The sequence below is a fragment of the Benincasa hispida genome, chromosome 5, assembly GCF_009727055.1.
Source record: "Benincasa hispida cultivar B227 chromosome 5, ASM972705v1, whole genome shotgun sequence".
NCBI classification, from domain to species: Eukaryota; Viridiplantae; Streptophyta; class Magnoliopsida; order Cucurbitales; family Cucurbitaceae; genus Benincasa; species Benincasa hispida.
Window position 1 is genome coordinate 41,234,214 of NC_052353.1, and position 11,071 is coordinate 41,245,284.

Here is an 11,071-nt window from a genome sequence, read left to right on the forward strand (position 1 = left end):
GCCCTAGGGGCTGTTTGGGGCACCAAACGAGCTTCGTTCCCAAAACCGTCTGGCAGACAACTTTTTTTCATAGTTCTTAACCCCTGGGTTCATGTTCACGCTTTTTTGCACCAGAACATCCGCGCACAAGAATTGGGCCTCAGGCAACCCGCGGGGCCCTGGGGGTTGTTTAAGACACCAAACGAGCTCCATTCCCAAAACCGTATGGCACACAACTTTTTTTCATAGTTCTTAACCTTGGGTCCGTTTTCGCATTTTTTCGTGCCGGAAGGTTCGCGCACAAAAATTGGGCTCCCAGGGCAGCCTGCGGGGCCCCGAGAGCCGTTTGGGAACCAAACGAGCCCCGTTCCCAAAACCGTCTGGCACAAAGCTTTTGTCATAGTTCTTAACCCCTTGGTATGTTTTCGTGCTTTTTTTGCGCCGTAGGGTTTGCACACAAAAATTGGGCCCTGGGGGTCGTTTCGGGCACCAAACGAGCTCCGTTCCTAAAACCGTCTGGCACAAAAAAAATTTCATAGTTCTTAACCCCTAGGTCTGTTTTCACGCTTTTTCCAGCTGGAAGGTCCGTACACAAATATTGAGCCTCGGGGCAGCCCACGGGGCCCCGGGGGCCATTTGGGATACCAAACGAGCTCCGTTCTCAAAACCGTTTAGCACACAGCTTTTTTGAAGGAAATCGAAACGAGGATTTCCATGAGCAGTGGAAAGATCATTCCAAATTACAATCATATATGAACTTTACAATTACAGTCATAAACAGAAACATATGATTATGCATTCAATACAGAAATTACAACATGTAACACAAAAGATCAAGGACAAAAGCTACACACTTTTGTAGAATTATCGCCATGCTCCATGATCACAGACGCTCGAACACAGTGAATGGCCTCCACAGAACCTCGACAGTGTCGAGTTAAGTATGACACCATAAAGAAGGCTACCTTGGTATTCTCGGTGTGAGAATTCAGAGGGTGGGCTCTGTGTGGACTTGGTTTGAGGAAGAAGACCGGAGGAAACACAATCATGTAAACGATTGAACAAGTGGGAGATGGCAGAACCTATCGTATAGGTCGATGCCCAACCATTTAGCAAAAGCTAAACGATCGTCTAGCAAAAGCTATGCGATCGTTTAGCTCATCGCTTAGCTAAGTGTTTGTCGCCTTCAAACACTCCACGATTGTTTACCTTATCCAAGCTTTCGTTAGTAAATCCTATTTACATGACAACTTCCGTGAGATTCCGAGAGAGAAAAAATCTCAAAACACAATTTTGCAAAACTTAACATTATTAAAATTAGGAAATCATTTTTCCTTTTTATCTCACGGTTACCATGAAACCACCAATAACGTCCCACTTAATTGGTTATTTGAGAAAAAGAGTTAATTATCCAATAATTAATATTATTATAAATATAAATGATAACTAACTTACCATAATATATTTATAACCAATAGTTTAAATATTTCATGTCATGAAACATATAAACCATAGCTCTTTTTCTATTCCATGGCATTTAATATAAATCTCATTTACATTAATCCTCCACTAGATGTATCTCATACATCATACCGATCATATCATATATAATCAAATTACCTCTTGTCAATTTGAACATTTCAAATCAACACCAAGAATTGATCCTCAACTAAATCCATTGAGCTACCAAGGGGACCTTATGAACCTATAGCTCGAAGCTCCCACGGTACGTGAATAATTGACTAAACTCTTTAGTCACGGGATCCACCATCCGTTAACTGTCAGGCACTCCACTAAAGATCAACAACTGAACTCTCCTTACCATAGATATAATATGTGTCCATCTTAATTAATCAGTAGTGGGATAACCTTTCACAGATCGATCGTAAGTACTGCTCGGCCGATAGTTGTTATGCCCTTGTAGTTACATCTAACTCCTTAAGTACCACTGATTCCTTTAATGAACATAAGTCATAGTCCTACTATGACTGAGTCCTCTCTTCCAAAGAGAAGTTGTGGCCACTATGTTCAAGCCCCGAAATCAGCCCTTAAGGGAGCAATCTCTTTACTTACCCTTGTTTCAGTGAAGGAGTGAATTCCATCTTGTGTATTGAGTTCCCAACTCTGAATCAGATAGGTCCCCAAAAAGGTAGGTATGTTGAGTTGAAAATCTGGTCACTCTCACCCATACTAATCAAAGGACCGCCCTCAATGGCAAGAGTTCCCAAAACACTCAGGATTGAGGTTGTGTCACCTATAGTCATTTAGGTGAGATGTAAGTCTCCAGTATCAATGACGTTATATACAGAGTCTAGTCATCTCGTGGTTCGGTCTTATAAAAACTCTTTGTATAGGACACCCCCACTCACATGTCTCCACATGAATAGTCAGGATTTATCATCTGTAGTAGTTTACAATACTTGCAAACTTCTACAAAGCGGGTCGTATCTGTAGTGTCATCAGGATCAGGTATCCTACCTTAATTCTTATACTACAAATCTATTTAGGTCATCACTTAAGTCATGATCCACTTGTATATCACATATACATGCTTAACTTTACATAAGATAACCATGGAGCTTTGTTTATTGGATATGAGTAAATGCCAGAATGAAATAACAGTTATTTTATTCATAAAACAATGTGTATCATTAAAAACAACGAGACTCCGAGAGAATTAGAACATTAATCCCAACATTTTTTCATTGTTCTTAACCCCTGGGTTCGTTTTTGCATTTTTTTGTGCCGAAAGGTTCACACACAAAAATTGGGCCCAAGGGCAGCCTGCGGGGCCCCGGGGTCCATTTGAGGTACCAAACGAGCTCCGTTCCCAAAACAATCTAGTACACAACTTCTTTTCATAATTCTTAACCCTTGGGTCCGTTTTCGTGCTTTTTCATGGCAGAAGGTTCACACACAAAAACTGGGCCTCAGGGGCCGTTTGGGGCACCAAAGAGGCTCCGTTCCCAAAACCATTTGGCACACAGCCTTTTTTTTCATACTTCTTAACCCCTGTGTCCGTTTTCTATTTTTTCGTGCCGAAAAGTTCACGCACACAACTTGGGCCTTGTGGCAGCGTCGCGAGGCCCCATGGCACACCCGTAGGCCCTCGAGGTCGTTTGGGGCACCAAACGAGTTTTGTTCCCAAAACCGTCAAGCGCACAACTTTCTTTCATAGTTCTTAACCCCTGGGTCTGTTTTCGCGCTTTTTCTCACCGAAAGGTTCGCAGACAAAAATTATGCCTCAGGGTAGCCTGCGTTGCCTTGGGGGACGATTGGGGTACAAAACGAGCTCTATTCTCAAAACCGTCTGGCACACGGGGATGCCCGTATGACACATGTGGGGGCAAGCCAAAACGAAGGCAAGTCGTCAGGATCAGCGCATTAACACAACTCCTCTATCTGGTGCAAGGCAAATCAAACGAGACAAGAGTTGAGTTGAATATGGAACACAACCTAAGTTGGATGCCCGTATGACACACGTGGGGGTAAACCAAAATGAAGGGCGTAACCAGGTTCAACCCTGCATTTGAATAAGACATCGCAAAGTTTTGGAGTATTTTTGACGAACGCATTCTCAAAAGCTAAACACAAAATTGCAGTGAATGAATAAAAGTTTTTGAGCAAAGGCTTGCTGGATCTAAACTTAGAAAATATCTTTTTGAAGAAGCAGCCACAGTGGAGGAAAGCATTGCGGTAATGGTCAGGGGTGTGATGACATGCAGAAATGCATGTCATCTTAGGCCTTTCACTTAAAATTATAAAGGTTGTTAGGCAAAATATGCGGCAATCATGATAGGAATTCATGAGAAAATGAGCTTGCGTTGATCAGCATGTTGAATCTAAGCTAACCCGTTATTATGCGTTCAATGTTCTATTTTTGTAGCTAAAACAAGAGATGGATGCAAACGCGCAAACCGGACCACCGCATGAGGAGAAACTCTCCATCGCAAAGGAAAACGCATCAATCAATGCATGGATGTTGCGGTAATTAGCCGTATGCGTCCATCACATGGGAGTTGTGCTCGTTAAGAGATTGTGGTCATCATGTAGAGTTGTAGTATTAAGCGAATGCGGTCATTGAATGATTGCGGCTACACAACAATGCATACTAATGGGCTTAATGCAAGGTTGGTGGAATGAACGCATCAACGCATCTACCTCGAGAAAAACCAAAAGCTCTATAAATAGAAGCCGATGAGCAGAAATTCAAGCTATCCGGGGATGATCCTTGTGATCCAGGGATGATCCTTGTGAACCGGGATTTTCCCCACGATCCGGACAAATGCGTGAGAAGATGTTTGAGAGTTCTTCACCTCCTTCATCCATTCCGAGTGACGACAAGAGCCCTCGACCAGAGCTCTGTCTCTTATACACATCTAGATGTGTATAAGAGACAGATCCATGGCACCACCGGCAGCCTTGACGCACATCTATTGGAAGCACGTCTTTGCTTTCAACCGGTCACTTCATTTCCCTTTCTTTTCTCATATTGTATTGTATGACATTTTGTGATTAAGGAATTAATACAATTTGTTTTCAATTCATTTCTCTGTCTCCTTCGACTCCATCTCCATTTTCTTCGCTTAGCATCTTTACTTTCATTGTAACACTTAGTGAGATTGCTTGGGTATTGCATACTTAGTCATATGGATTAGGGATATGAAGCATGTAGCAATTTACCGAGAGGTGTGCGTTGCGTAAGTGTGTGAGTAACCTTATTTTCTTAGTGTGAAGCTGCGGCAACGACTGTCTATAGGCTAATGCATTGCTTGTCTATGAGCAAAGTCAGCAACAACCAACTGCCCGACAGGGTAAGTGGCTGGTCGCATTAAGCAATGTATGCATTGTTCACTGGAGATATGAATAATCTTGCATCAACCAAGTTCATGTGGTTACCTTGTCCTATGAGCGCATCATTCATCATTTAGACATACTCGGGAGAGTAGTCTAAAACCCAAATCTAAGACTCAAGAGAGCGGATTGGAACGCATAGACAAGAACAGGGAACTTAGAGATAAGCTCCGTTTGTTAACCTACATCGCATGCACTCTAGGAATAGGAATGATATTATGTCGTCGTCTTATTTGTGTGTGTCATTTTGTCATCACATAAATAAGAATAGAGGCTTATGTGTAGGTCCTATAGACTTATCACATATATCGCATGCGTTCTAGCATTAGAAGTCATAACATTTGCACCGAGAGGTAGTTTACTATTGTATGTGTGTTGCATGATCGCATGGTTTGCGTTGACTAAGGTTGCCCTTGCAGTCACTCTTAAGGGTTGCAATGAAATCATCTCCACATTTTATCTCTTTACCCATACATTTATTTCATGTCAAGTGTTGTCGTATCTCTACCTCTCATGCATATTCTCATTACATTGTCTGTTAGATAGGAGTAGGAGTAGGATTAACTTAGCAACCTCCCTTCCACTATTTTATTTAAACCGCCGCATGCACATTACCACATTCATTTTGCTACAAGTCCCTATGTTCGACCTCGGATTACCCGAGAAACTTGCGTTCGCGTATACTTAGCGTGAGTGCAAGAAAACTTGTGACAGGACGTATGGTCATCGCATACATTTATTAATGCATATTCATTCCAATGCATGACCATCGACGCATGACTATCAACGCATATCTTAGGAACATGTATCGCATATCGAGTCCAAGGAATTTTAGTTGTCGAGTAAATTTGACAACTAATTTCCTGTCACCAATCATGCGTTGGAATCCACGCGATCGAAGCCATGCGTTGAAGGATGAAAGGAATTCTTCCATTGCATTGCATACCAAGGAGACTTATTGTTGCACCTACAAAGAGCAAATGCACCACAACCAAGGAAGCAGCTGCATATCCAAAATAACAATAAAAATAAACTAAACTATGAAAGCAAGGTAAAGATAGAGTAGAAGACGTCCTTAGAAAAATAGGAGTGTTGTCACCGCAAGGAGTCTCCCATGCAGAAGATTACTCTCAACTGCTTAGGTCAAGTTGCCTTGACCATTGGAACTTCTGGCAATTGTTGGGTGCATGTTGGCCACCATGTGCTTAGAATTACCTTCAGCTTTTGCGACTGATTTCCCTTCTACCTTGGGGTCAATACTGGCTTTCGGTGCATCGCCTACACTTCAATATTGGTTGCAACTTGGTCGCACAAGCTACAATACTCGCAAGATAAAAAGGTTACCTACAGAGATACAAAACTCAACAAACAATTAGCTACCAAGTCCCCAGCAACGACGCCAAAAACTTGATGACGAAAATTTAGATTACCAAATCATTGAGGACTTAATAACTAAAGTTCCATGGACGAAATATGCGATGCATGTTCTTAAAGTATGCATTGATTATCATGTGTCGGTGGTCATGTGTTGGAATGGCTATGCGTTAACAAATGTATGCGATGACCATGCGTTCCTGTCACAAGTTTTCTTTTGCTCACGCCAAGTATAACGCGAACACAAGTTTTTCGGGAGATTCGAGGTTCAACTCAGGGACTTGTAGCTAGACGTATGCAGTAATGTGCATGCGGTGGTTGAATAAAAGAATGATGGAAGGGTTGTTAAGATAACACTACTTCTATTCCTAACTAACAGACAACGCAATGAGAATATGAATGAGAGATAGAGATACGATAACTATTGAAAGGAAGTAAATGGATGGAAAATAGATAAAATGTGGAGATGTCTTCATTGCAACACTGAGCTTGACCGCAAGGGCAACCTCAGCCAACGTAAACTATGCTATCATGCTTCACACACTTGAGCCTAATCTTAGGACGTATGCGATGTATATGTGATAGTGTCGAGAAGCCCATGCCAGTCTAAACCTCCATAACCCGCTCACGTGCTCTCGCCGTATGAGCATGATGGCCGCATACCACTATATCTACTTCCTGGATGCGTGCAATATCCTATCCGTAGGGAAAATACACTGTGTTATAGCAAACGAAGCTTATCTCTAAGTTCCCCATTCTTGCTTATGCGTTCCAATCCGATCTCTCAAGTCTTAGATTTGGATTTTAGACTACTCTCTCAAGTATGCCTAAATGATGAATGATGCGCTCATAAGACAAGGTAACCACATAAACTTGGCTGACGTAAGATTATTCCTATCTTTAGTGAATACTTGCTTACATTACTTAATGCGACCAACCACTTACCCTTCTAGGCAGTTAGTTATTGCTGACTTTTCTCATAGACAAGTGTTGTGTCCACCTATAGACAAGCGTTGCTACAACTTCACACTAAGCAAATAAGGTTTTTTCACACACTCACGCAACACACACCTCTCGGTGGTTTGCTACATGCTTCATATCTCTAATCCACATGACTAAGTATGCGATACTCTAGCAATCTCACTCAGTGATGCAATGAAAGTTAAGATGGAGATGGAATCGAAGGAAACACAGAAATGCATTGAACACATAATGTATTAATTTCTTAATCCCAAAATGTAATACAATACAATATAAGAAAAGAAGAGAAAATGAAATGATCAGCTGGAAGCAATGTCTTGCTTCCAGCAAATGTGTGTCAAGGCTGCCGGTGGTGCCATGGATAGGCGGTGGAACTGACTCTCTCGAGATCTAACTCCAGTCAAAGGCTCTGGTCGTCACTCGGAATGGAAGAAGGAAATGAAGAACTCTCAAGCTTTCTTCTCATGCATTTTTCTAGATCACAAGGATCCGTCCTAAGGCAAACCTCAGGAAAAAACGTTGGATAAGTTGAAATTCTGCTCATCGGCTTTTTTATATAGAGCTTGGATCGTCGACAACATTTATGGACTGCCCTGATTCTAACATTTGTGGCACGTTAGTCCTTTTCTGAATCTCTACTGCTAACGGCATGGTAGGTGAAATGTGAACATCATCTTTTGGTTTTCCCTAGATATACATTGATGCGTTTATTCCACCAACCTTGCATTGATCCCACTACTATGCGTTATCGTGTAGCTGCAATCGTGTAGTGACTGCCTTCACTTAATACCGCAACTCTACATGATGATCGCAATCCCTTGACGATCGCAACTCCTATGCGATGGACGCATGCACCTGATTACCACAACACCCATGCATTGATAGTATGCGTTCGCCTTTGCGATGGAGAGTTTCTCCGCATGCGGTCGTCTATGCGGTAACTCGACTTCCACGTTTGCATCCACTTCCTGCTTTAGCTAAAAAATAGACAATTGAACGCATAATGACGCATAATAATGGGTTAGCCGAGATTCTCAATGTTGAACGTCGCAAGCTCATTTTCTCATGAATTCCTAACATAATTGCCGCATATTCTGCTTAACAGCCCTCATAATTCTAAATAAAAGGTCTAAGATGACATGCATTTCTGCATGTCATCAACGATCCTCATTAGTATTAGTTCATTATTTGCATTTGGGACTACGGTCATCCCTCATTTCTTCGGCATGCATTGCACGGGGCTAACCCACGTGCTGTCGGCGATTGGATAGATAATCCCTGCATCCAACCATTTGATCATCTTCTTCTTCACGACCTCCTTCATCGCAAAGTTTAGTCTGGGTTGATGTTCGATCGATTCCTTTTTTTATTTTCCTCGAGACGTATCCTATGCATGCAATATGCAGGGCTGATTCCTTTAATGTCTGCTAGCGTCTAGCCTAGTGCTTTTATGTACTTTTTCAGGATGCTCAGTAGCACATTCTCTCGATCTTCTTGAAATGCAAAGGAAATTATCACTGGCAGCGTTTCATTTTGCCCCAAATAAGCATACTTTAGGTGGTTTGGCAAGGTTTTCAGTTCTACTGTGGGTGGTTGTTCCAAGGATGGTTTTTATGCTTTTCTCTCTTCATTCATCGTCAGTTTTTCTTCTTTGGTTGTTGTTTCTACGATCGCATTGCAGGTTACTATGGATGCAGTCACATCCTCTCCTTCATCTTCATCTTCAGACTTTTCTTCTTCATACACACTAGGTTCATTGTCGGAATTTGTGAGGTCTTCTTCTTCCGGCTATTTCATGGCTCTAATAATATCAAACCTGATCTCTTTCTATTCACGCTCAATGTGATCTCTTCCTTGTACACATCAATCTGAGCGTAACCAGTGGATAAAAATGGTCGTCCTAGAATGATGGGTACATCCTTATTCGCTTCATAATCATCGATGATGAAGTCTGCAGGTAAGATAAATTTGTCAATCGAGACCAGGAAGTCTTTCACCTTCCCTTCTAGATGAACAAGAGACCTGTCAGCTAGCTGGAGAGTTACCATCGTGGGCGCCAGCTACCCCACATTCAGCTGCTTAAAAATTGAAAGGGGCATTAAGTTGATACTGGCCCCGAGATCGCAAAGCGTTTGACCAATGTATAACCCGCCGATTGAGCAGGGTATTGTGAAACTTCCGGGGTCACACATTTTTGGTGGAATAATGGTTTTTGCCTTTTGTGTTAACGCCACCGTTGCAAACTTACCTATGCTCTTTTTCTTCGTCACCATGTCCTTCAGAAACTTTGCATACTTTGGCATTTGTTCAATCGCTTCAGTGAAAGGGATGTTTATATGTAATTGTTTCAGCATGTTCATGAAGCAATGATGTTGCACTTCATCATTTTTCTTCTTCTTAAGTCTCTAAGGGAATGGTGGCAGTTGTATTTTGATGGTTTCCTGCTCTATCGACTTAGAAGTGGACACAATATCTGGTTTCATTGTCTTCTGTTCTTCTAGTTCTTCTTTAGTCAACGGGGTCTGTGTTTCCATCGTAACTGGAATAGTCCGNAAGCGTTTGACCAATGTATAACCCTCCAATTGAGCAGGGTATTGTGAAACTTCCAGGGTCACACATTTTTGGTGGAATTATGGATTTTGAACTTTGAGTCAATGGGGTCTGTGTTTCCATCGTAACTGGAATAGTCCGGCTTGACTCATTTTTCTCTCCCGCCACTATCTTTCCACTTCACAAAGTCACAATTTGACATTGCTCCTTTCTCGTACTCCCTGAGTTGTATGTCCTATCTGAATTTCAAGATTGCAGATGGACGTTGCTTGATTCTGGAGTACTGTTTCATTCTTCTCAATATACTGCTTTGGTAAGCTCTCCAAAGATGAAGATTGCGGTGCCTGCGAACTGCTAGCTTGATTTTGTGGTTGACCATTTGTTCGCAGGAAAAATCCTGGTGGCCCTTCCTTTTGCGCCATTGGTTGAAAATTTTGTTGTTGATTTTTCCATGTGAAGTTGGGGTGGTTTCTCCACCCAGGGTGGTAAGTATTGGAAAAAGGATCATTCTACATGAAATAAACAGACTGTGGGTTCCTCGGACACTCTTCCATTGGATGGCCTTCTTCGCAAGTGGCACAACTTGCACTCGTTTGATCGATTGCGTTGACCTGCCCCCTATGCGTTCCTGGGCTACTGATTGCGATTTCTTGTATTAAATTCATCATCGCATTCATTTGGTTTTGTAGGGATGTGATGGTCTCATTGCTTGCGTCACTGTCTTTAATTCTCAGTCGTTGATCGCTTTCTCTCTAGTCTTCATGATTCTTTGAAATGCGATCAAGTGTATTCTTAGCCTCGTCGTAAGTTTTGTCGAGTAGACCTCCAGCTGTTGCCGCATTGGTAGCCGTCTGCCATGTAGGGTTCAAACCATGGTAAACATTTTCCATTTAGAGACAATCGGGTAAGCCATTGTGCGGACAATCTCGCACCAGTCTTTTAAACCTCGCCCAGTCGTCACAGAACAATTCGTCGATATCTTGTTCAAAATTAGTGATCAACTTCCTCCGTCTTTCGTTTTCTTTCGGGGGGAAGTACTTCTTCATGAACTTTTTAACTAACTGTTCCCACGATGTAATCTCCCTTGGTTCGAGAGAATAAGCCCATTTCTGTGCTTGGTCACACAATGAAAATGGGAACAGCGTTAGTTGAACCTCCTCAACGGAGATGTTTGGGAACACAAACATATTGCAGATTTCAATAAAACTCCGGAGGTGGGTGTGCGGATCCTCTCCATGCCTACCGCCAAATTGTCCGGCAGTTTGAATCATCTACAGCATCACCGGCTTCATCTCGAACCTCAATCCGTCTAAGGCTGGCCTCATGATTCCTG

General features: G+C 42.2%; 1 non-coding gene across 1 annotated transcript; it reads left to right on the forward strand.

Annotated features, from left to right (window-relative positions):
* The first annotated feature begins 10,644 nt into the window (after positions 1 to 10,644).
* On the forward strand, positions 10,645 to 10,751 carry LOC120078831. Its single transcript, XR_005482113.1, has one exon. It is a non-coding gene; the product is annotated as a small nucleolar RNA R71 (small nucleolar RNA).
* The last annotated feature ends 320 nt before the right edge of the window (positions 10,752 to 11,071 follow it).